Source organism: Lonchura striata, chromosome 1 (assembly GCF_050655825.1).
Source record: "Lonchura striata isolate lonStrDom1 chromosome 1, ASM5065582v1, whole genome shotgun sequence".
NCBI classification, from domain to species: Eukaryota; Metazoa; Chordata; class Aves; order Passeriformes; family Estrildidae; genus Lonchura; species Lonchura striata.
This window is the reverse complement of record NC_140703.1, coordinates 59408600-59431315: the sequence shown is the minus strand read 5'-3', so window position 1 is coordinate 59431315 and position 22716 is coordinate 59408600. Positions and strand designations below refer to the sequence as shown.

Here is a 22716-nt window from a genome sequence, read left to right as displayed (position 1 = left end):
CTGTAAGGGGCTAAGCCATCTTTCCATCTGCTCTTTTGTTTTGGACTTACCTCGTACCAAATGTAAGCCTGATTAGAAAATCTCTGTGTGCTCAGAATTGGATTAAAGATTTAGCGCTTAATTTCTTTTTTACTCTCAGTAAGAGTTCAGTATGGATGGGCAGGTACTGAAGAAGAAAATAATAAGGAGAAGATGCAAGCAGTGACAGGAGCGGAAACAATATGAAAAGATAATTGTAGCAACATTTTGATTTCATTTATAATAAAAAGTGAGGAATATTTTATTCTTTGTGTAGCAACACAGGTAATTTTAATCATGTGTGATATCACAATGGTTAGTATGTCTTTTATTGTTACATTGGTCACATCATAATGTATATACTGTTTCTTTGGTAAAAGTTTATACTCCTCTCACATCAAAGTGAAGAGATTTGTATTTTCCACTTGTTTTTATCCCAGAATGAGACTGCATTAAACTATCTAGTTTCTTTTGATTTTCTGAAGTGTATTTTTAACTTTTGCTTCAAGTTGTATTCTGAATTCAAAAAATGATTGTTAGTTAAAATTGAATTTTCCTTCTTCAGCATTTCTACTAAACTTGCAAGATTACTTGGGATTTAACCCAGGGAAAATACGCACTTTCACTATGTGATTGGAATAATTTCAGAGACACATCTCAGCAAAGCCAATTGCTCAAGTAGTACCAGACTTTGATATATACACTTATTTTACAGTTCCACTTTATTTTACAAGGAGTCCAGTAGAAATGAATGGACATTTTGATACAATTTTCTTTGTGTGCTGAATAATAAATTATTCTGTCACTTTCATATGCCTGGCTCCCAGAATAAGATAGTTCAGTGTTTCATGGAAATATGCTTGAGTGAAAATTAGGTACGTCATTTTTCTGTTCTGCTCTTCATTGATCTGAAAAACAACTAGTTGCTGTCTTCTCAGTGCTTATCCTTTATGCATATAAAAATTGGTGTTATGGTCTAAACCAGCCTTCATTTTTCTAGATCAAACAAATAGAGTTTCTTTAATCTTTTTTTTAAAAGCAGATAAAATTTTCCTATTTTACCACAGCATCTAAGTATCTCATGAGCTTTTGAAGTTTCTCTAATTGTTTCAAGTTTTTATTTAAAAGGGGTTTGAAAACAAGAAAAATGAGACTTTTAAAATGTTCACCTTCCACATATCTTAGAGGTGCAATTCAAAGCACCTGTTTACTTTATCATATAAAAAAAATAATTTCTTAGGGCAATGGATACTCTATAAGAAAGCATCTTGCAGAGATTATAGAAAATTTCCAGGTCAGATTTATTTAGGAGAGAAGAAATAGTCATATTACTTTTTTTTAACAGCCATTTTCTTACTACATTTCAAAATGGGATTTTTTTCTTTCTAATTAACCTCATGTTTTGTTTGGCCTCAACTTGATCCTTTTATATTTCCATTTTAAATTTACACTTTTTTTTTTTCTTTTTAATGTGACATTACTCATACTTTTATAATGAATTTACTCTTATCAGTTTCAGACCATTTCTGCAATGGATAATGATAATTCTAAATTCAAATCCCATTCTTTATATATTTTATGATCCTGCCAGGATTGGTGACAACCTACATATTTAAGTGAGTTTTCCTGTTTCACCATACAAGATAACAAAGTTAACAAAAATAATAAATAATGTTTTTTCTAAGACATGTTCATTTAATATTTAGTGTAATGCCACGCTGGATAAATGTAAATGTTTAGCAAATTGTGTTCAAAATTAAAACAAGTGTATCTGTAAAGTAATCAGTGCTGAAGAGGATGTATTCCTGAGAATGCCTTTGAATAGTACTGCATGAGTGAGCTTAGCTTTCTGTAACAAAGCACTTCATTGTGAAGGTAAGCCCTAGGAGACCTAATTTGAAAAAAAAATTAGCAGTTTTAAAAAACAGCTGATAATAAAGGGGGTTTTAGTTTGCATTTCTTTATGGTTTTTTTTTTTTTTTCAATGGACAAATCATCTCCTTTACAATCATGGCATGTAGAACACATATGATTCTGTCAACAGCTTTTATCAGATAGATTCCTGTAGATTTCTAACAACTCTATCCTGATCTTCTCACTTCTCAAAAAATGCAATTCAGATAGTTCTACATAGTTTTCTGTCATCAAATCTGTAATTTCTGATTCTTACTTTACTATTGTGTTCTCTGTACTTGTACAGTGTTTGTTTAATAAATAGCTAGCAGACCATTTCTTTGTGTTCTCTGTTCATTTGTACAGATTTTTACAGCTTCCTCTTTTCCCCTTTACTCGAATCTGGTTTAATTGAGGACTATCATTCTTTAGGACTCTTACACTTAAATAAATCCTACTCACTTCTTAAAAATAATAAGTAGCAGTTGAGAGATAAGAATGAGAAGTCCTGAAATTCTCTAATATGAATTTCTTCAAGCCTGGCAGTCTTAAATATTTTTAGCATTAGTTAAATACTCTTTAAACTGCTTGCTCTCTCTTCATTCTTGTTTCTGTCTGTATCTACATGTTGTTAATTTTAGCTGAGTTGAGCCTCTGGCCACAATCAACCTTTTTCATGAAGTCTGCGAGGAAAAAAGTCTGGGGGGAGAAATATTTTAGCCTCTTAAGTATTACATGTTATATCTGCTAAAAGTCAATCAGTGTTAGGCTTAGGATGCTGCAAAAAGATTCCCTGTGCCTCATAGCACTTTGTGAGGCACTAGCTTGCACTGACCTAGCAAGGAAATACTTAATCTACTCTTAAAGTTGGAAATAAAATTTGCCTGAGTTCAATGAGAGTCTTTACAGTGACTTCAGAGAACTTTGGAACAACAGTTTAGAACATGGTACTGGACCAATCTTTAAGTACAAAATTTATATCAAAATTTCAGCTTCCAATCTGCTTTCAATTATTGCTGATTGCAAAATTTTCTATGTCTGAGTTTAAGGAACCTCCCAATGAAGCTTTCTTTACCGCTGCCTCTCTTCTATACACACATCTACTTCCAACTTGAGACAAGGAGCCACAACAAATCACAACAGGAATAGCAACAGAACTGGCAGTCTCAAGACCGTCAGAATGTCAGGCTGCTTCAGAATGAAAAGCAGACAAGGAAGACAGTTGCTTTATGATGGCAACAGGATGGCAGCCATTCAAATTCTGATAAATAAGGATGTTGCAATAATGTTACTTCTTCAAAGTGTCTTTTCCTGATCCATCATCAGTGCTCTCACTGAAGCAACAACAGCATGATGCTGAATTGGGCTGTGGAAGGATGGACAACTGGATATGTCTGGACATTAAGGAATATTGATCAGACTCTTTTCCCCACCTTTACACCTTCCCATTCTTTACACTGTGAGGGGTTCATGCTGGCCAAACACTGGTGCACCCATGAGAAATCATTTATTCACTTTCCTCACAGAGAATCACTTCCAGGGCTGATTTTTTGCCTCTTCACCAAATATTGAATAATGCAAAACCAGCACAACACTAAAGAGAATCATCCTGAAAGCAAGTGCTAGAGCCACACTTATCCATAGTCTGGTTACTATGGTCTTCTGATGGCTAATGAGGCTTTGGATCTTCTTCAACAGAAAGATTTAATTTATACAAGGTAGGTGTTGTAGGTTGTCATGGTTTGACACTGGCACAATGCCAGTGCCCCCATGAAAATGTGATCCCTCCCTTGAATGCTGTGAAGTGGAATCTAGAATAGAGCAAAGCAGGCCCAAGCTTAATAACAGGAAAAAAAAAACTTTATTAAACTACTACTACAAAAGAAAAGAGAAAACTAAAGAAGGGAAAAAAAACCACACAAAGATCAAATGAAAACCTTCCAAAACATTCCTCCCCCCACCACCCAACTCCAACAAACCACAGTGAGACACAATCTGGACCCCAATCAGGTTTCCACCCTCCAGACAATCAATACTCAGTCCATCGAGGGAACAGAGTCTCTCCTGTGCCACGGACCCCCCAAGAAACACAGCTCCACATCCTGTGTCTCCATGTCACACATGGCACCGCCCAGAGAAAAAGTTTGCCATGGTGACCCTTCTCCTTTCCATGCACAGTGCTCTCACCACTAAATGCATGGATGGACAGACTGCTTTTAGGATTTTTCCTTTCAAGGATGCCCTGCCAAGAGGGGAGAAAACAACAGTTCAGTTTTTCATTGTTTGGGACCACAGTCCCCCCCCATTTCCCCCTGGGGCCGAGGGCTCAAGAACAGAGATCTTCTTCTCTTCTCTTTCCTTTCCAGGGCAAGGGGGCACCACCACAAACCCCCTAACCTTCTCTCTGTTCACTCCACTTTTGTCTTTTTCCCAGCTGAAGCAGGTCTCTTGACTCACTGGCATCCTCCCAAAAGAGTCCCTCTTGGAGGAGAAGATTTGGTTCAGGTTGTGGCTAACACGGAAAAGTCCAGCCAAAAGCCACTCCTTGTCCCCCTCCCCTCTAGAATTCCTCTTTCCAACATCCCAGGGTCCAAGGTGTCCCTCTTCCTCTCTTTCAAACCGAGGAGGGGAAAGGAAAAATTCACAAAGCTTTCATTTCTCAAGGAAGGGTTAAAAGTCCGAACTCCCAGGGATGGCTCGATGCCCGGACATCCAGCAACTCCCACACAACTGGGCACCTTGCCGCTCCCCCCACTCCTCCTTCCTTGCGGCTTTCTCTTTCTCTCTCGGGAGAGGAACTCTGTGAGGAGGGAATGGAGACATCCCAGATTTCTTCCACCCTTCCATCTGCAGGGGCCAGCCCGGTTCCAGTCCTTCCACCACCCTTGGGGCTTTCGGCCTACCTTTCTCAGGCCATGGGGGCTTCCCCTCCCCCACCCAGCTCGTGGCTGGGCAGGGGAGGTTTGCACTGCACCGCTGACCGGAACCAAAGAGAGCGAGTTCCCCTGGGAATTCTGCTTTCAACCCCTCTGTGTTCTCAGAGGTGTGTCTACTTTCAATTGGTCAATATCTAAATTGACCTCTTCCTTCCGGAAAAAATTCTCTTTCCGTGTCAAACCACGACATAGGTATAAGGAATGATTGCAAATATATGAAGTAGCAAGAAAACACTTTTTTGTCTTGGTGGGAAAAAGTATTCTCCTAATTTTGAAAGAAATTAGATGCAGAAATCCAGGAACACACAGCTTTATGTGTGAAATCAGAAAATTGTGTGTGCAGGTAGCAAAAATATTCTTTGAGGAAACTGAAGTAAGTCATGTATTACCACAGAGAATTCCCATGTACTGAGCTCAACTCTCTGTTCTGTTAATTGCTAGAATGATCTATGATAAGGTTTGGTCCCAGGTAAATGTTTACTCTCCTGAGCAATTTCTGTGCATACTTAATGATTTAGCACAAAGAGCATTTCTAACAAGTATTTTAGATATGACCACTATGTTTGGAGGATCAGAGAATGCAACAATAAGGATGAATATTTTTCTTTGGTGAATGGCATTAGTGTCAAGAATGTTTATTGGTATCATTTCTTACAATAATATAGGTGTGGCCCTACAGCTCCCTTAAGGAAGGCACAAAACTGACTCCAACATCACCTCTCAAAACTTTGTCCTTGTTCAACTAAATTCACTTATTTGTTCTCTCTAATGTAATTGTCTTATGTACAAACAACTTCAGTGAGTCGACTAGTGTTAACTTTCTAATCACAACTAACCTGTTAATTTCAAACTGGAACAAAAAAGAGACATCAAGCATATCTGTCTTTTCAGAATTGATAACAATCCTCTTTTCCTGAATAGCTGAATCCTCTTTCTTTATATGCATTAGTAATTAAAAAAAAAAACAAAACAAAACAACTTGTATTTCCTGGTTGGTAGACTGTTAGGCTGCTGTCGACTAAAATTCTTTTGTATTGAAGAAGGATACAGAAAAAGGTGTGTCTGTGAATGTAGCTATTATCTTTGGGTAAAAACTAGAACAGGCTTTTGAAAACACAAAGAAAAAGAAAAAAAATACAAACCTCAGATTCAGAATCAGAAGAAAACATACAACATAATTCTCAGGTTCCAAAAAGCAAATATCAGGGTGCATTGTATGGAAGGGGAAAAAACTATAATAGCAACAAAAATACCCTCTCAGTAAAACTGTGAAGCACTCTAAGGAAGAGGTTAATCCCAAATTCTTGACAAGTTTCTTTTCCTTTAATTTTGTTTCTCCTTACAGTTATTTTCAACATAAACCTTTGACTGCGGTTTTTACTGTAGCTTCAGAGCTGAAAAAAACAACAATCTTCTTTATAATTTTTGTAGCATGTACTATTTAACATGCCAAGTACACAATATTGTGGGGAGTTTGTATCCTTGTATTTTTTATTGTGGAAACTGGTGAAGTAAGGACATATTCAGAAAATGAGGTGAGTAATTCCATGTAATCTTTTATTTTATATAGTAATGAAAGGTTATCTTTAGAGATGGAACTAAATAACTATCTTTATATCTTTGGTAGGAAATACCAATATTGCCTACACAGAGTGAGAGATAATACTTCTGACAATTTTACTATCACATGGCCTTACAAGTAGCAAGGTAGAAAGAGAACTAATATGACAGACAATAGTTTGGAAATGTATTATAGGTGGAGATAAAACAGGTCTTTGTGTGAAAATCAAAGATATGTTTTATGCATGGGGAAAGTGCTGTTGAAGAAATCCAAACTCTCATTTGGGCTTGTTTTATATGACATATTGCCAAAGATGTCCATATAAAGAATAAATTTATATTTTGCTCTAACTTTTGATGATGCAAATCATAACGTAAGAAGCCACAGTTTACTCTCTAACCACACAACAGATTGATGAAAACAATGAAATAACAGCATGTGCTTCAGCATACTCCTTGTCTGTCACGGAAAGGAATGGTTGGAAGACAAGAACTGGTTGATATCAGCTTCTGAAATGTTCAGTTCTGATGGGTCTGTCAGGCAAACTGATGGGAAGAACTTCGTGCTTCAGGGAGCACTGACAGAATTCCTGCAAGGCAACAATGTCTCGAGTGGGAAAACAGGATGAAACTGCCCCAACCCCTGACTGCAACAGGAAAAAGATGGTGGAGATGAGGAAAGCAAAGTTAAGAAAACCTAAAGGTAGCAATTGAAAAAGTTAACAGCTATGAAATGAAACAAAATAAAATCATCTAATAAATGTCAGACTGTGCAGACCAGATGCCAGAAATAAAACATAACTCAATAACTGTGATATATATTTTAACTGAGATGGCTCCATGCCACAAGAATCAATTCAGGGGTCTGCAGGTATGGGATTTTGCTTTACCTCATAAATATAAGTAGCACCTTCAGAAAGGATGGCTTTATTGGGATATTAAAAATAAAAAAAAAAATGTAATTAAAAAGTAGCTCCATTGAAAAGAACCAATTTGCATCAGTATAGCATAAATCCCTAGAAGAATAAAATCAGAATTCTGCATCTACATTGGAGTCACACAGAGCAACACCATATAAGGGCTTAATGCCAGCTTTTGGTTGATGTTTATATATTATAGTCAGCTTATTTAATATGGTTTTACTGAGTTATTCTCCTCATTTTGACTGGGACAGAATTTATTTACTTCTTAGTAGCTGGTTAAATGCTGTGGTAAATCTGGTTTAGATTCAGTATGATAATAATGCTAATAACAAACTGATGTTTAAGTTTTGCTAAGAAGTGCTTACTCTGTGTCAAGGAATGTTGAGGTTTCCATGTTCTGCCAGTCAGCAGGGGAACATGAAGCTGGGTAGGAGCAGGATCAGGACAGCTGAACTGGCCAAAGGGATATTACATTGCACAGAATATCATATTCAGTGTATAAACTGGGTTGAGCTGGCTGTGAGGGGTCAATCTCAGCACAGGGATGGGCTGGCTTGGTCAGTGGATGGTGAGCAATGGTGCATCGCTTGTCTTAGTGGATTTTATTTCTGTCTCCATTTTTCTTTACAATTATTGTTATTGTCAAGACTATATTTTACTTTGTTTCAATTATGAAACTGGTCTTAGCTCAGCCCAGGAGGTTTACCTGTTTCCTGAGTTTTCCCATGCCGTGGGAGAGAGAGTGTAGGGGAGTGAGTACTGTGTGATACTTAGTTGCCATCTGAGGTAAGGTATTGCCAGAACAGTTATGCATGGATAAAGAAAGTTGCTGTAAATCCAGAACTTAAGACCCTAGTCTTTTAACAATATTTGTGCAGATATATTTCTCTGTGCACATGTATTCCTAATGACTACTGGGTGGTTATTAAGGGGCTTTTTGATTAAATATGTACGCATATCTAATTTCAGAACAAAAATATTTCCATGCAAAAGCATAAAATATTAAAAAAAAAATTTCTCTTTTCTCTTCTTAGGGGGAAAATACATTAACAATAAGAAAATGATTGAAAACATTGATTTAGAATAAGTGATAGAGTGCATACAACAAGTAAAAGTTATCTGCTTGTAACCCCAGTAGGAAGATGTCTGGATATGGAGATCCAACTTTGTTTTTACCTTCTCAGCTGAAAATGTACTGCATTGATGAGACAATATGAGCAAGTTGACTGTTCTTGCTGTTCTCATGCTGTAGTTAAATAGCAAGCTTTATTTACTGCTTTGTAAATAATGAATTAATAACAAATAAGGAAAAAAATTAACAAACATATTTGCCTAGAATGTACATTAAGGCAACCATTTCATGAAAGTAAACAGACATATTAGGACTGCAACACCTCCTGTTTCCATCTCCTTTCCCCAGCGTGCAGACACATCACACTCTATTTAGCAAAAATAAATGTCTGGTTTTTGGAACTGCCAGAGTGCTTACCTTTCACAACACATGGAAATACATAGAATCATGATTTGGGCTAGAAGGTCCCTTTGGTCGAGACTACTTGGTCAGTTCAACAAATTTGATTTCAGGCCTTCTTAAAGATTTCTTATGAATAAGTGTCAAACCCTAACCCCGAATATCTCTAGTAAGACCAATTACACTTTACCCTCTGCAACTCAGTCTTTTCCTAGACTATTAGCATAACTCTAATATGTATTCCCAATATTCAATCAAAATTTCTCTTCTGCCACTGAAGCCCACAATTCCTCTTTCTGACTGTTTAAGGGGAGCAATTGGTCTTAAATTATAGCTTTTTAGATTCAAGGAAAGTAATATGGCTTTTCATTATTTTTTTCTATAGAAGTAGTGTGACCAGTTTACTTAGTCTTTTCTCAAAGGTCTTCCTATTTTTCAAGCCTTTTAACTTTCTATTATTTCTTTGTGTCTCTTCTAAATTCCCTCCTATTATATAAATATTTTTTTCAACCTTCTGTCCAATACTGTGGATAGAGTTTCAGCTCATTCTTGACTAGAGTGGATTACAGCATAACTTATTTCATTTATATGATACTTCTTTGTTGAGAGGAGTCAAAAAGGGTGGATTAAAAGTGATGCTATCTTTCTAACTTCTACCTTTTAGAGATACATGGAAAAAACAATATTTCTGTGCTTTAGGTTGACATGCCCAGGTATTGGAAGTGGAGGGCTGCAGGGGTAGCCTCTGTAAGAAGTAGTCAGGGCTGCCCTGTGCTGGACACAGTTTGTTCTAGGAGCAGGAGGTGCACCAGGTGTCAGAGCAGAGATTCCCTACATCCCATTTTGGAGGTCACAGTGGAGAAATTGAAAGGCATATGAGGAAGCAGCAACAAAAGAAACCTCTCTGTGCTGACTGCAATCCCCCACCACCTCATCTCTCTGCAAAACTTGGGGTGAGGAATCTGAGACAAACAAGTGAAGTTGAGCCTGAGAAAGAAAAGAAGGAAAGATATTCTTTTTATTTGACTTTTTGATTCCTACTACCAAAATCAGTAATTGAGTATTCATTTTACTTCAAAATAAATTAACTTTCCTCAAGTTTCTTCTCACGATGGTAAATAAGCTGTTTTCCTGTCTATCCTGGCACATGGCCATTATTGCAACTGTTCTTCCTATTTTTCCTCTGCGTAACCTTGGGGATGTGAACTGGGTGGACATTAAGCTTTTTGCCAAGTGTAACCCAACACTTCATGGTATGTATTGCAGATATTTTTTTCTTAAATAGTGTGTATCTCTTATGTGTTTTTCATATCTCTATTCTTTTAAATGATAAATAATTGCAGCTAAACCCAGCAAAATGCACACCCACAACACATACACCCACCCACCCACACAAAATAATTTCTTCTGTGACGTCTCATAAAAGCATCTTATTTATTAAAAAGTAAATAAAAAAAAAAAAAAAAAGAAAAACAAACCACTGAGTAGAATTCATCACTTTACATAGTAAGGAAAAAAAAAACACCCCACCATATTGTGAATAAAACTCATATTTTGACAGCTACTTGAATCTATCAGTAAAACTAAAGAAGAAATTGCCTGTCTGTATATCTACATCAGTATTTGACTTTGGATCAGAGGCATACTTCAGCAGCAAATCTGATCATATCAACTTCCTTTACTTAGGTTCTCATTCTAGGAGAGTGCAGCATTAATCCATTCAGATAAAAATAAACTCAAAACTGGTACTTGGGGACAAGGTTTAGGTGTGCTGGGTTGCATTCAATGATCTTAGAGGTTTTTCTCCAAATTTAAATGAGTCAATGATTCTATGAACTGTGCTCCAAGAGGTCAGTTTGCACCCACTCCAGCATGATATTCAGCCCAAGGGACAAAGCAAATATTAATTTGAAGTAAATCATTCAAACCATATAGGGAAGGTTGATCCTCAGCATACTTTTTTTTTTTTTTTCCCAAGACATCTGCTGTTCTTATGCCTTATTACTTGTTGATATCCATATAATTCTTACAAAAATAATATCTTGGTTTTCCCCTTCCTTTAATAATTCAATCCAAAGGGAGGTTATTCATAAGACATGCTGATGATCCTTCAAAGAAAATGTCCAGAATGGAAAACAACATTATATCCTCAGAATATAAATGAGTAAATTGTTGGCTTTGTATATGCCCTCTGTATTGCTGACTCTGTAAATACAGTTGTCTCCCATCTAATAGGAAGAAATGAATAGTGGTTTTGACAAAAGTCTGATATTTTGTTTTGTTTTGCTTTGTTTTGTCAGGAAATATTACCTGCTAGTCTTCTTGGAGTTGATTTTCCAAGATCTAAGACACAAAAGGGTACCATGTAGACTGCTATCATTACCTTTCCTGTTATTTGTAGAAGTGAAACTGCTCCCATAATAGCCTCTAGAAATTAGAGATAATGTGTATCAGGAAGCTTCACTCACACATTTTTACTTTAGTGAATGAAATATGTGGTACCGTGCATATTTTGCTAGTACCTTTGCTTATTTTACTCAATTCAGTTGTTAAGAGCCTTTTAGGCATTGGCATGCACATTTTATTATTGCTCAAATTCCACCCGAATTTTCTCATGTGTCACTTATGACTAACAACACGTGAAATTCTGTTTATCAGACATCAAAGAAAAAATTATTTGTTCAAGTGATAGATTTGATTTTGGTGAAGTAACTTGGTTCTATTTTATTCTGATCAGGATTCCAGAGAGAGTCAGAAAGGGTTGAAAGGGCTTCCCCAGGAACAGGGAATGTCATGGTTTTTCTTTTGGCCTGTGTAATATTTCCACTTAGGGGAATATTAAGATGTTTGAACCTTTGTACAACATTTCTCTTTGTCAGCATCTTGCTTTGAAACTTCTGTCCTCATCCACAAAAAAAAAATGACATTTGGCATATGACTACAGTGGCTTGGGGACTGGATGGATTCATCTTCTGTTTGTCATTCAGTAACAGGTTCTTGTTGAATCCTCCACATGCCTGAAGGTAATAATGAAGTGGAACAATTGTTTTTGACATTGTAGCTCCTTTGTTTGTAAAATTTGATACCTGATACTCACTGGTCCATGTTTTTTCCTATATTGGTAGACAAAATTTAAGTGTTATTTTAATTCCCACAGAGGGTTATTGTACAGATACTGCTTTCATTTCCCCAAAGATTTATACAAGCTGGAAAGAACCAAAGAAATTGGTTGATAGTAATATTGCCTTAGAAAGATAATAATGACACATTATTGGAGAAATTATAATAACAACATATGCATACAAATGTATATATACAATTACATGTCTTCTTTTAATATCAAGTATCAAGTGATTAGAATGCATTGAGATTTCTAGGAACTCACACAAAAGTAAAATCATAGAAGATCATGCACGGCAGGATTTCGAATATACCATCAAATGATGCTATTAGTGCCTTGAAAATTAAAGCAAAATTATTCTTTTTGCACAGATGGCCACTTTTTGATGAGTTTGAATGCAACCTAGAGATGAAGTAATGCATAGGCATAAAATATTTAAGAGTATATTTTAAATAGGCATCACATATTTTTTATCATGCACAGAACTTTCTATCAAACTATGAAAACTTCACATAACTGACCTCGTGGGTTTCATTACACTCTATACATAAGTCCAAACCCAAGACAATTCATTCCACTAACTATATTTCATAATGAGGTAAATTCATGAGAATGGGAAATTTAGTATGCTGATATCTTCTCCTGTACTTTTTTTAATGTAAGTCTAATTATCAGAAATACTAGTTTGAGGTAGAGGGCTGGGTGTGGAAATCTCCTGATCTTAAAGCATCTTCTATCAGAGGTTCAAAAGTTTTAGAAAAACTTAAGAACTATAACTTCTGCAATGGGAAGACTACAGAGAGATTAATCTTTTAAAAAAACAATACAAGAGTTAGAGAAGTAGCTTGTGTTTAGAAGATAAATATTTGTATGCATTATATATAGCTTGAAAAAAGGTATAGAACAGGGGAATCTGAAACTTCTCATTCTCCAGAATGGATACTTTTCAGTATGGGCACACCATGATGAATAATGTTTGTTAGCTATTTTAATCCAACTTTGCAAAAAAAAATTGCTTCAATTTTGTGTTTTATATTAGTCTTCATCTCCAGTGGAAATAAAGACTACAAAAATTGACCTAATTGTTTTATTCTAGTTTTTGTTTTATTGTAATTATTAGGTAATTGCTAATGTACTTTTGAAAATTCATTCTGCTACTGTTTCTATGGTATAATGTGGTTTTCAAGACATTAAATGACATGCGATAGATGTCATTGCTGGATAACAACCTCTGTCTTCTTTACAGGGAAAGCTCTGGATGTGTTTTATGAAGTCAGCTGAAGATTTCCAATTCTGCCCATATCTACTTGAAGTACCATTGCTAACAATTCATCAAATAGATGGAGAGGCACATTAAAACTACAGCACATTTTCCCAGTGTTTAGAACTCTTTAATGGACATCATCAGAAGAGGCATAGCATCATCAAGGATTTTATATAATTTCAGATAAAGTGAAAAGAGAAATGATAAGGTTAATAAAAGGGAGACCTAACCATCTGTGCAATTGTAAGAAGATTTTAAAAATTCTGCCTGCTTACTATCATTTACACTCTTTACAGATAATAAAACATTCACAGCAGATATTTTTCTGGGATTATCATATCTGTAATATGTCTAAAAACTAAACAAATCTAATAACAGAGATTGTCAATCAAGAGACACCATGCTTTCTCCTAGATAGCAATCACAATTATAAATAATTTCTAATGCTGATATGCAGCATAGAGTTCTATTAATCAGGCTTTATGATCTGTACATATGACGAATATCTAATTGATGTATTGCCCACAGGACGCTTGATATACCAGAGAGAATACAAAACAATGTAGCTTCTGGAAGAAATTTTCATTAAAGACAATGAAAATTCCTGTTAAGAGAAGTCTTTGACACTGTCTTAATAAGATAGTCATGACAAGCTGTTGCTGGATGAAGAGATACTGATGTGGCTGGATGGTCAGAATCAGGGCATGGTGACCACTGGAAGGAAGTTTAACTTGGGGACTAGGTATCACTACAGGGCCCCAGTACTACTGACATCTTCATTAATGAACAGGATAATGGAGTGTACAGGATAATCAGAGTCTACTTTCATTGTGTTTTCATGGAATCTGAAACCCAACAGTGTGGATGATTTACCAGGTGGTTTTGCTGCCATTCAGGTGTACTGAAAGATTGGAGAAATAGTCCAAAAGGGATTGTATGCTGTTCTATAAAGAGAAACACCAAGACTCTCATCTACGGAGGAATAACTATGCAACTGCACAGTCTTGCGTCTGACCAGCTGGAAAAGAACATTGCAGAGAAAGACCTGGGGACAGACAACCAGGTGACCACAGCTCAGCAATGCACTCTTGCAACAGATAAGACCAACAACAATCTAGATTGCATTAGACAGCTAATGCCTGAGAGATCAGGTAAGGTAATCTTTTCCTTCTGAGCACTGATCACACATCTGGAGTGCTGAATCCTGTGCTGGTTGGGGTCAACAGCATAAAAAAACCCCATGTGAATAGTGGAGCAAGTCCAGCAAAGAGCCACAGAGGTAAATAAGGGATTTGTCACAAGGAGAGGCTGAGAGATCAGGGACTGTTCAGTATGAAGATGACAAAGCTCAGGGGGATCATATCAACAAGGATAAATACCCAAGGGGACACTTAAAAGAATATTTTACAATTTACACTCAGTTATAGGATAACAGGCAATGGGCAAAAAATTATATTTAAAAAAAATAATAGAAGAAAAATACTTTGAGTGTCCAACAGCATAATAGCCGGAGACTCTGTTAAGTCTTGGTCCCCCCCAAAAAAATGAAAATCTGACTCGAAATAGTCTTAAGGAGCATGCTCTGCCTGGCCTTGCTTTGAGCAGAGAGCTTGGATTCGACAACTTACAGAGGTGTTTTCCAACCTGTGTACAATTTCTGTCCAGCATTCAAAGCCCCTGGACTGATTTTTATATATATCACATTAGTAAAACCAACTAAATATTTTGTTTTCTTGTTTAGAAACAAATCTGTTTTGTATATCTGATTTTCCATACTGAAAGTAGTTTAGAGGTAATGGATGGAAACCGACTTCAATGTGAGACTACAAAGTATTTTTAGTGTAAATAAGAGAACTTGTATGCCTGGTTACTTTAACAGGAATGTATGGTGTAAGAGGGGAAATTTTTATTCTCTGCATAGTGGTATGGTGATCACATTTAAAGTACTTCGTGCTTTTGGGTAAAACATTTGAAGATGGCTATAGAGAAGAAGTAAGGAATGTTATCAATAATGGTTGAAGGCACACTTCATGGCTTTTGAAGAGAGAAAAAGTGGCAAAATTTTGGTCTGGTGATGAGAAGAGTAAGGGGTAATAAAAATGTTCTTCACAACTGTTTTAATGGTAGCTTACAAAGATGATGGAGCCAGCTCTTCTTGATAGCAGCAGGTGAAATGGCTGGAGTGATTTTATCTTAAATGTTTTATGAAAACTTGGGACATCAAAAATGTGAGAAAAAGTGCAAGATTCTGCCAGAAGGATCCACATATAAATATCTATGGTCTGAATGTTATAGTATATTCAAGTAATTTAATCTAAAATGTTTAGATTTGGTCTTTAGATAACTAAGACTTCATTCCTTACAGTTTGTAGCACTACATATTCATGAAAAGAAGACAATGGAAGTGAGATGAAACTCAGAAAAAACTTGCATCAAGAACCAACATATCCATTTCTACTTTTGATGCTATGAAATTATTGTTCCCAGAGATTACATGAGAAATTCCAAGAAAAATATCTTTTTTCAGAAATTTTAGAATGGATGTCTGCCAAGAGGAAAATTCAGAAAGAATTTATGGATGATGGAGGGCTGGCTGCTTCAGTTTTTAGTTTGGAGATTTTTTTCATGTGAAGACACAGGCCACATGAACTTCATGGAGAGCAATGATATGAGAAATGATAAGGAATTGAAATTTGGACGACTTCTAAGATACACCAAACAATTGTTGAACAAAGTTTTCTGGAGTTTATATGAAATTAAATACTTAAATTATGTAAACATGAAATTACTATATGGATTGTTCTGCACATAGCCATATGGATGTCCCTTCTACTTACAGACGACTCTTGATCGCAGCAGACTGATCTCACTGTGGGCAAAATAAAAATGATGTCTCTTTGTTCTTCTACTATAGAAGAAGTTACTACTACAGCCAATCTTATATATATATATATATATACATATATATATATATATGCCAGTAGGTCACCAGTCAAAGCCTATACTACTGCAGTCAATGAAGATAATACCTGACATCATTGACCAAGCTTCACTGAGCTCACTATGCAGTGCATACAATTTTGAAGTGAAGGAGATATTTCATACAGTAATCTCAGCTGACTTATAATGAGATAAGCCACACAACTAGTCAGGATGCCCAATGTAATTTCTGGAGAGAAGACTCTTCATTTCAAACCTGGACTATGAATGAACACCCACTAGAACACTAATATTATTTAATATTTCTGAATGGAGTTTCTGCACAAGATAAAAAGCTCTCATTTAGATCCTGAATTACCTTATTTTAAATTGTCTCCACATACTTTTAACATCTCCCACTAGAACATTTATATCGAAACAAACTCAATATGGTTGGACCAGGCTTATACTTCGGTTTTTTCAAATAACACTACAGAGTCCTTTCATAGTACTAAGACAAATGTGACATTTAGAAAATGTGACTATATTTTGCCATAAGGTGTATAAATGTAGATGTTTTTTTCAGAAACTTTGCAATATTAAATCACTGTGACTGTGCATTGCTAAGTGAGCAATTAACATAAGAATTACCACCCACAGTATCAAGCATCATTTCATCCTAAGAGTCACCTGACATTTATCATTGTATCCATTTTGAAGTACAATAATCTTTATGCTGTTAAGGTGATACTTAGTCTCATGTTTACAATACATAAATGAAGTCCTGAAGTAACTATCTAGTACAATTCAGAGATGAGTAGGAGAGATCTCTGTTTAAGTGTATACATTTATTGCATTTTAATAACCACTTGGGCTAGCTCACTGCAAGGGAGAGTTCATCAGCTGCTTGGAAAAGTTCAAAGTGTGAAGATTGGTTTCATCTATATTTCAACTGCAGGAATGGTTAGGAAGCAATGAAAATATTGTAGGACTACAGATAAAGCAAGTAAAAAGAAATGTGAATGAAGGAAATATAGAAAAGAAGTGGGAGGAGAGAAAGGTAGTGACAGAGACAGATAACATCACCACTCTGTGGATCCCAATGGCTTCCTGTTGATCCTCACCATCTGGTCTGCTTGGAGGTGAGGGTCCCCTGGAAAACATAAGAGTTCACTGGATTAATGTACACTTAGGCCAGATGGGAATGCCCAGGTACCTCCCCATGGGGAGGGCTAAGTTGGACACAGTCTCTTGCAGCAGGCTCTGGATGCATCACTTGGCATCACGTGCAGTGCTCTGCTGCAGGGGCTCAGAACGAGTCTGGGGAGCACTTTGGGGGTCTTTGATGGATGATGACACCCCCTCAGCTGCCCTCATGTGCATGTCCTGTGGTGTGGCTTCCTGGGGTGCTGGCTTTGCAACTGAGGCAGTTTGTGCGAGGGAGGGTGGATGTTCACTCTCTCTGCACACCCCCAAAACTCTCCTCCTCCCAGTTTTATTGTGAGGGGAGTGTGTGCAGACCTGGCTTCACAGATGAGCCTGTGGGCTGTGGCCTCCCTCATTAACCCTGCTAGAGCTGATTTTCAGGACAGCTGCTGGGTTTGATTTTCTTGAATATATATTCTTCTTTCTCAGCCTCCAGCCTCATTTACTTCTCCCCAGTCTTGTGATAATTGGGCAACAGTGTCGCTTTCTCTTATCTCAAGTTCCCTTAGGCAGCTTAACTCGTGGTCATGCCTTCCAGTCAGGAGATATTCAGGAGGAGGAGTGGGCTTTGGTGGTTGCAGCTGCATTATACAATTTTGCCATAATGGGCAAAAAGTCCTTCATAACAATATTTAAGCTATTAACTATAGCATTTCAGTCTCTGACAAAGGGTCCAGTATACATGTTTAAACAGGAAGAACTTAATGCAGAGAACTGATGCAATTCAACAGATGAGACATTATAAAACAGTTTGTTTCATATCACACTGCCACTGTGCTTTGTTTGATATGTGGATTCTTGTTTAAAGAACTGAGTGAAAAACAGTCATTCAAGACTATTTATCTCAATTCTCTCAGCCACATTTAAAACTCTATTACCTTGTCTTTCTCCCCAATTTCTGGACTTATCTTCCCTTGAACAATTTCACATTTATAAAAATATAGCTTAATTATATAGCTGATTTTTTAACAGCAGGCAAAGCTGCCATGCTAAAACATCTGACCTAAACTAACATTTTTTACACATTTCTTTTTACAAATTTCCTCTAAAAACTACAGTGTATATATTTCAAGAGGTTATGCTGTACTGCTTTTGTTCTTCTCTTATGATGTTAGGTACAGTTCTGATCTATTTATTACCCTAACCCCTGCCTCACACCATCTGATCACACAGGCAGCTGAAATTATTTGTCTTAAGCTTCCAATGGAGTAAGTGAAACTCTTAATTTCCTTTTCAGGGACACTTTCATGTTCCACTATATTAACAATTTTATGTAACCATGAGGAAAATAAAAAAGTAAAGTAAATGTGAATTTAGGTAGCAGCAAAGAACTACCAAAACAACTGTCTCTACCTACACTACCAAATAATTTTTCAATTTTGGGTTTTCTTCCTAGAAGTTTCTGGATTCTTAGGCCAACCTGAGTTGAAACTTGGATGGATAGTAATTTGCTGAAAGAAAGGAGAAAAGTTAAATATTTTTTAAAAATTGTTTGAAGTCCAGAGTAAAGGACAGGTGAATCTGTAAAAAGTGCTAAACTTTGAAACATAAGTTGTCCACAGACTATATAGCATCAGTACTATGGAAACTGAGAATGACTATAACAGTTTCACTAGAGTTCATCATTTGTACAAGACTGGAAGCTGACAGAAATTAATGTGATCAAAACATATTATGATGGACACCAATGTTTCCATGCTGCAATACTTCTAGTTAAATATCTCTTGCTAATCTGACAGAGTTCAGGCCTGTAACATTATTACGCCATATTTTATGCTCCTTTATGGGCAACTTGATACAAGTATTTCCAATTTGCATGGGAGTCATTTTGGCAACAATAATAATAACATTTCTGTAATACCCAGAGGTCAATATTTTAGGAACATATTTTCCTAATAATCATAGTGCTTGTAAGATAAGTTCTTGATTAAAATAATTCATAATCCAAAACAAAAAAGTGGAGGAAACAAACAATGGACTGAGGAGTTATCTAATGCTATACAGTTTGTAAGAAGACTATGAAAAATAATTGTTTGGACATGAAAATATCCTTACCATTCTTTTTATTTAATGAATGGAAGTCACTATTCAGAAGTTGTTTTGGTTTTGGGGTTTTTGGGGTTTTTTGTGTGTGTGTGTTTTAATTTTTTTGTTTGTTTGTTTTTTTTTGATGGCCATGTATCATTGGGGTTGCATTTCAGATTTTGGTGATTCTGATGAGCCCTGGGTTGAGGCATTGTCAGCATAAGGTTCTGGGAGCCATTAGGTAATTCGAGTTTCATGTTTGTTCAGATTTGGCTGGGCTGGAATTGCTTTTATTTCTTTCATTTAGTGCAAACGATCTTGGTTTATTGCACATGATTATATAGAATGTAATGACTGACATAAATGTGATGACAACTTTCTGTATGATCCAAAGTAAAAGAAAGAAGGGAAGAAGGGAGAGAGAGAGAGAAAAAGAAGGCTTCTGTTTCCTTTCTTTTATTCTTTCTAGGATAAAAATATTTGCCATTTACTAAGAATCATTATAAAAGTGTCAGCAATCCTCATAAAAGTGAGAAACAGCTAAAAATTAGCACACTAAAAAAACTATAATGGTCAAGGAAATCACATAGTTTTGGCATTCAGCTTTAGTTACTCATATTCAATGTACAGGGAATGGATGAACTATGGGATCAAAACCTGTTGTAGTTAATTGATTTGGGCATATTTAACATGTTCATTAGAGCAGGGAGTTTATTTGTCAAGTTATTAATTAGTCTATTATTTAAGTCCACACAATTCAGACATTTGAGAAATTTGATGGCATAAGGTGCTGACATGAGAATATGTTTTATAGAGATCATTTTAGAATTTCCATTTTTTTTAATACTATTGAACTCTGTCCTTTTGTTTTTGAACTATGAGAAGAATATGCAGCAGACACAGAAGGACTCAGAGATACAGCTCCCCCAGTTTTCTCAAAAAAACAATAACAACAAAGAAAAAATAATAATTAACTGCAATGTTTGCAAACACTGTTGTATGCACATCATGGTTTATTGACAAAATTTAGGGAAACATCCAAGCAATATGATTTTTGCGTACAATAACAGAACAGCAACCAAAAAACAAAACAAAACAAAACAAAAACCCACCAAAAAACCCACTGTAGTAGATGCTTTCCTATTTCAATGTGATTTTCTGTGATTGCTCAGGAAATCATTGTTCCTTACAGAGAGGCCTCAGTCTCCTTACCCATACATTAACTTTTCTTATAACATATTTCACCTTACCTAAGTACAGAAATTATTTATATTTCAGCTAACTTACAGGAACTGAAAAACCTCTCATTTACCTTTCAAATCTCCTGGATAATTGGTATCCCCAGATGCTTGCTTCTGGTTTTCCTGCAGTGACTCCTGAGGAAGAGGTCAGCAGCTCTCTTGAAGTATGTGTTTTTAAATATTTTTTCTGACTCACAGTAATGAGTAAGACTAATTTAAGACCGATCAGTCTATACTTTTCTGTTTTATTTAGACAAACCAGATAGCTTCTTTCTTTTTTTTTTTCCTAAAAAGTTAAATATATATATATTTGATTCCATAAAGCCTTGAACATGTGAGTTGCATATAACCTTCACCATTCAATAATATGTTTTTATGGATAAGAACCACTGGGTAAAATTTCACAAAAACAAGAAATAACATGCTTTTCTATGTATAGAAAGCTTAGATATGCATCAAAAAGTCTTCACAGACACATATGGAGAATGAATAAGTCCATTGGCTTTCCAATCTCTGGGACAGAAGTCTCTATAATTATGCTTATGGGCTATTATTATTAGAGCTGCAGCATGAAATGGTGAAAGAGCTTCCAAAATTATTAACAGTATAATTGTAAGTGTATGTATTTGAATTTTAAATATGCTTATTGATCCAAATCATGAGCTTTATTAGGGCAAGACTGGAACATTTAGTTGTAGTAAATGAAAGCAGTCCCTGCCATGTTTGCAAAAAGTCCCTTAACCTAAGCAGGCAGCAGCTGTTTCCATATCTGCTGGACACAAACTTTTCTGTGCCATCAATTCTTGTGCCTGTAAGAGCTGATCACTGGCTGGTGATGCTCACCCCTCAGCCCCAAAAAGCTATTGTGAGAAATCTGTCACCAAAACTGAGAATAATAATAACAGCTTCAATTCTGAACGCAATCACAGATTCTTCCTTTGGACTAAAATGCAAACTTCATCTATTAAAAGCCAAGTTCCAAAACAATGTTAGAAGGATTGTAATATTTTTACCAATACAATTTTTCTTTATTTGCCTAAAGCATTTCAATGCAAAAAAAGAAAAGAGTTCATTGGGATTTCTGTGTAAGGTGGACACATTAACATATAAAAGTGTATCATGTAAATATCAGGTAAATATTGGTACATAAATGCTGGGTCTTTTTTTAGTGATAGATATCTCACACCATTTAGGTTAAAGTAAACCAGTGTAAAGCGTTTTATCATTGATACTTGTGCTTGATTGTGGTAATATATCAGAATAGTGTTTGTCAAGCATACAAAAAGTTTCAAAAAGCTTTAAAAGATTTTTTAAAAGCTGGAAAAAAAATCTCAAACCATTAATTGAAAGGGAAGTACAATAAATGTTAGCTGAGGATTTTCTTTTTCCTTTGTCTACTCTGATGAGTAAGCAGCCTTTTATTTTTTTTTTTTTTTTCTCTAGAAGTCCAGACTGTTTTCATATTTATCTTGCAGGAAGAGAAAGGACACTGCAGAAAGAAAGAAAGAATCCCAAACCACAGAATAGCAGAAAAAGAGAATCACAGAATGGGTAAGGCTGGAAGGGACACTGAAAGGGTCATCTGGTCCAACCTCTCTGCTCCAGCAGGGTCGTCTTCAACACATGGCACAGAATTGCATCCAGGCAGTTCTTATCTCTAGTGAGAGAGACTCCACAACTTCTCTGGGCAATCTGTTCCTGTACTTGGTCACTAAGTTCTTCCTCAAATTCAGATGGAATTTCTTGTACATCAGTTTTCATCTGTTGCCTCACTCTTCACACCTACTTTTTAGAACTTTATAGACATTGATGCTGTTCAGCCAGTTCTCAATCCACTCCTTGTCCACTCATGCAGTTCACACTTCCTGAGTTTGCCTATGAGGACACTGTGAGACACAGATACAAAGAAAAATAAAAAAGATTAAGAGCAGTGTAGTCTTATAACTAATAAGCAACTGTAATTTTCATTCTGAGTTCACTGAGCTTGTATGTCTTGCTTTACTCTGAAAGAGAATATCTACTGAGAGCAATGTGATTACTTGTGTAAGTTGCTTTAACTTCCAATAAAAGTATATTTTATTAAAGTGTTAATCTCTTCCTACTTATGAACTAGACTACATGCTATCATAATTAAGCATT

General features: G+C 36.0%; 1 long non-coding RNA gene across 12 annotated transcripts in view; it reads right to left on the bottom strand.

The window, feature by feature from the left end:
* Positions 1 to 3753: 3753 nt before the first annotated feature.
* The window catches only part of LOC146768687 (uncharacterized), an 81040-nt gene continuing 62077 nt past the window's right edge, over positions 3754 to 22716 (bottom strand). For all 12 annotated transcript variants that reach the window (XR_014954396.1, XR_014954401.1, XR_014954397.1 and 9 more), the window contains one exon: positions 3754 to 22463. This is a non-coding gene — a long non-coding RNA (uncharacterized LOC146768687). The remainder of the gene's footprint in view (positions 22464 to 22716) is intronic.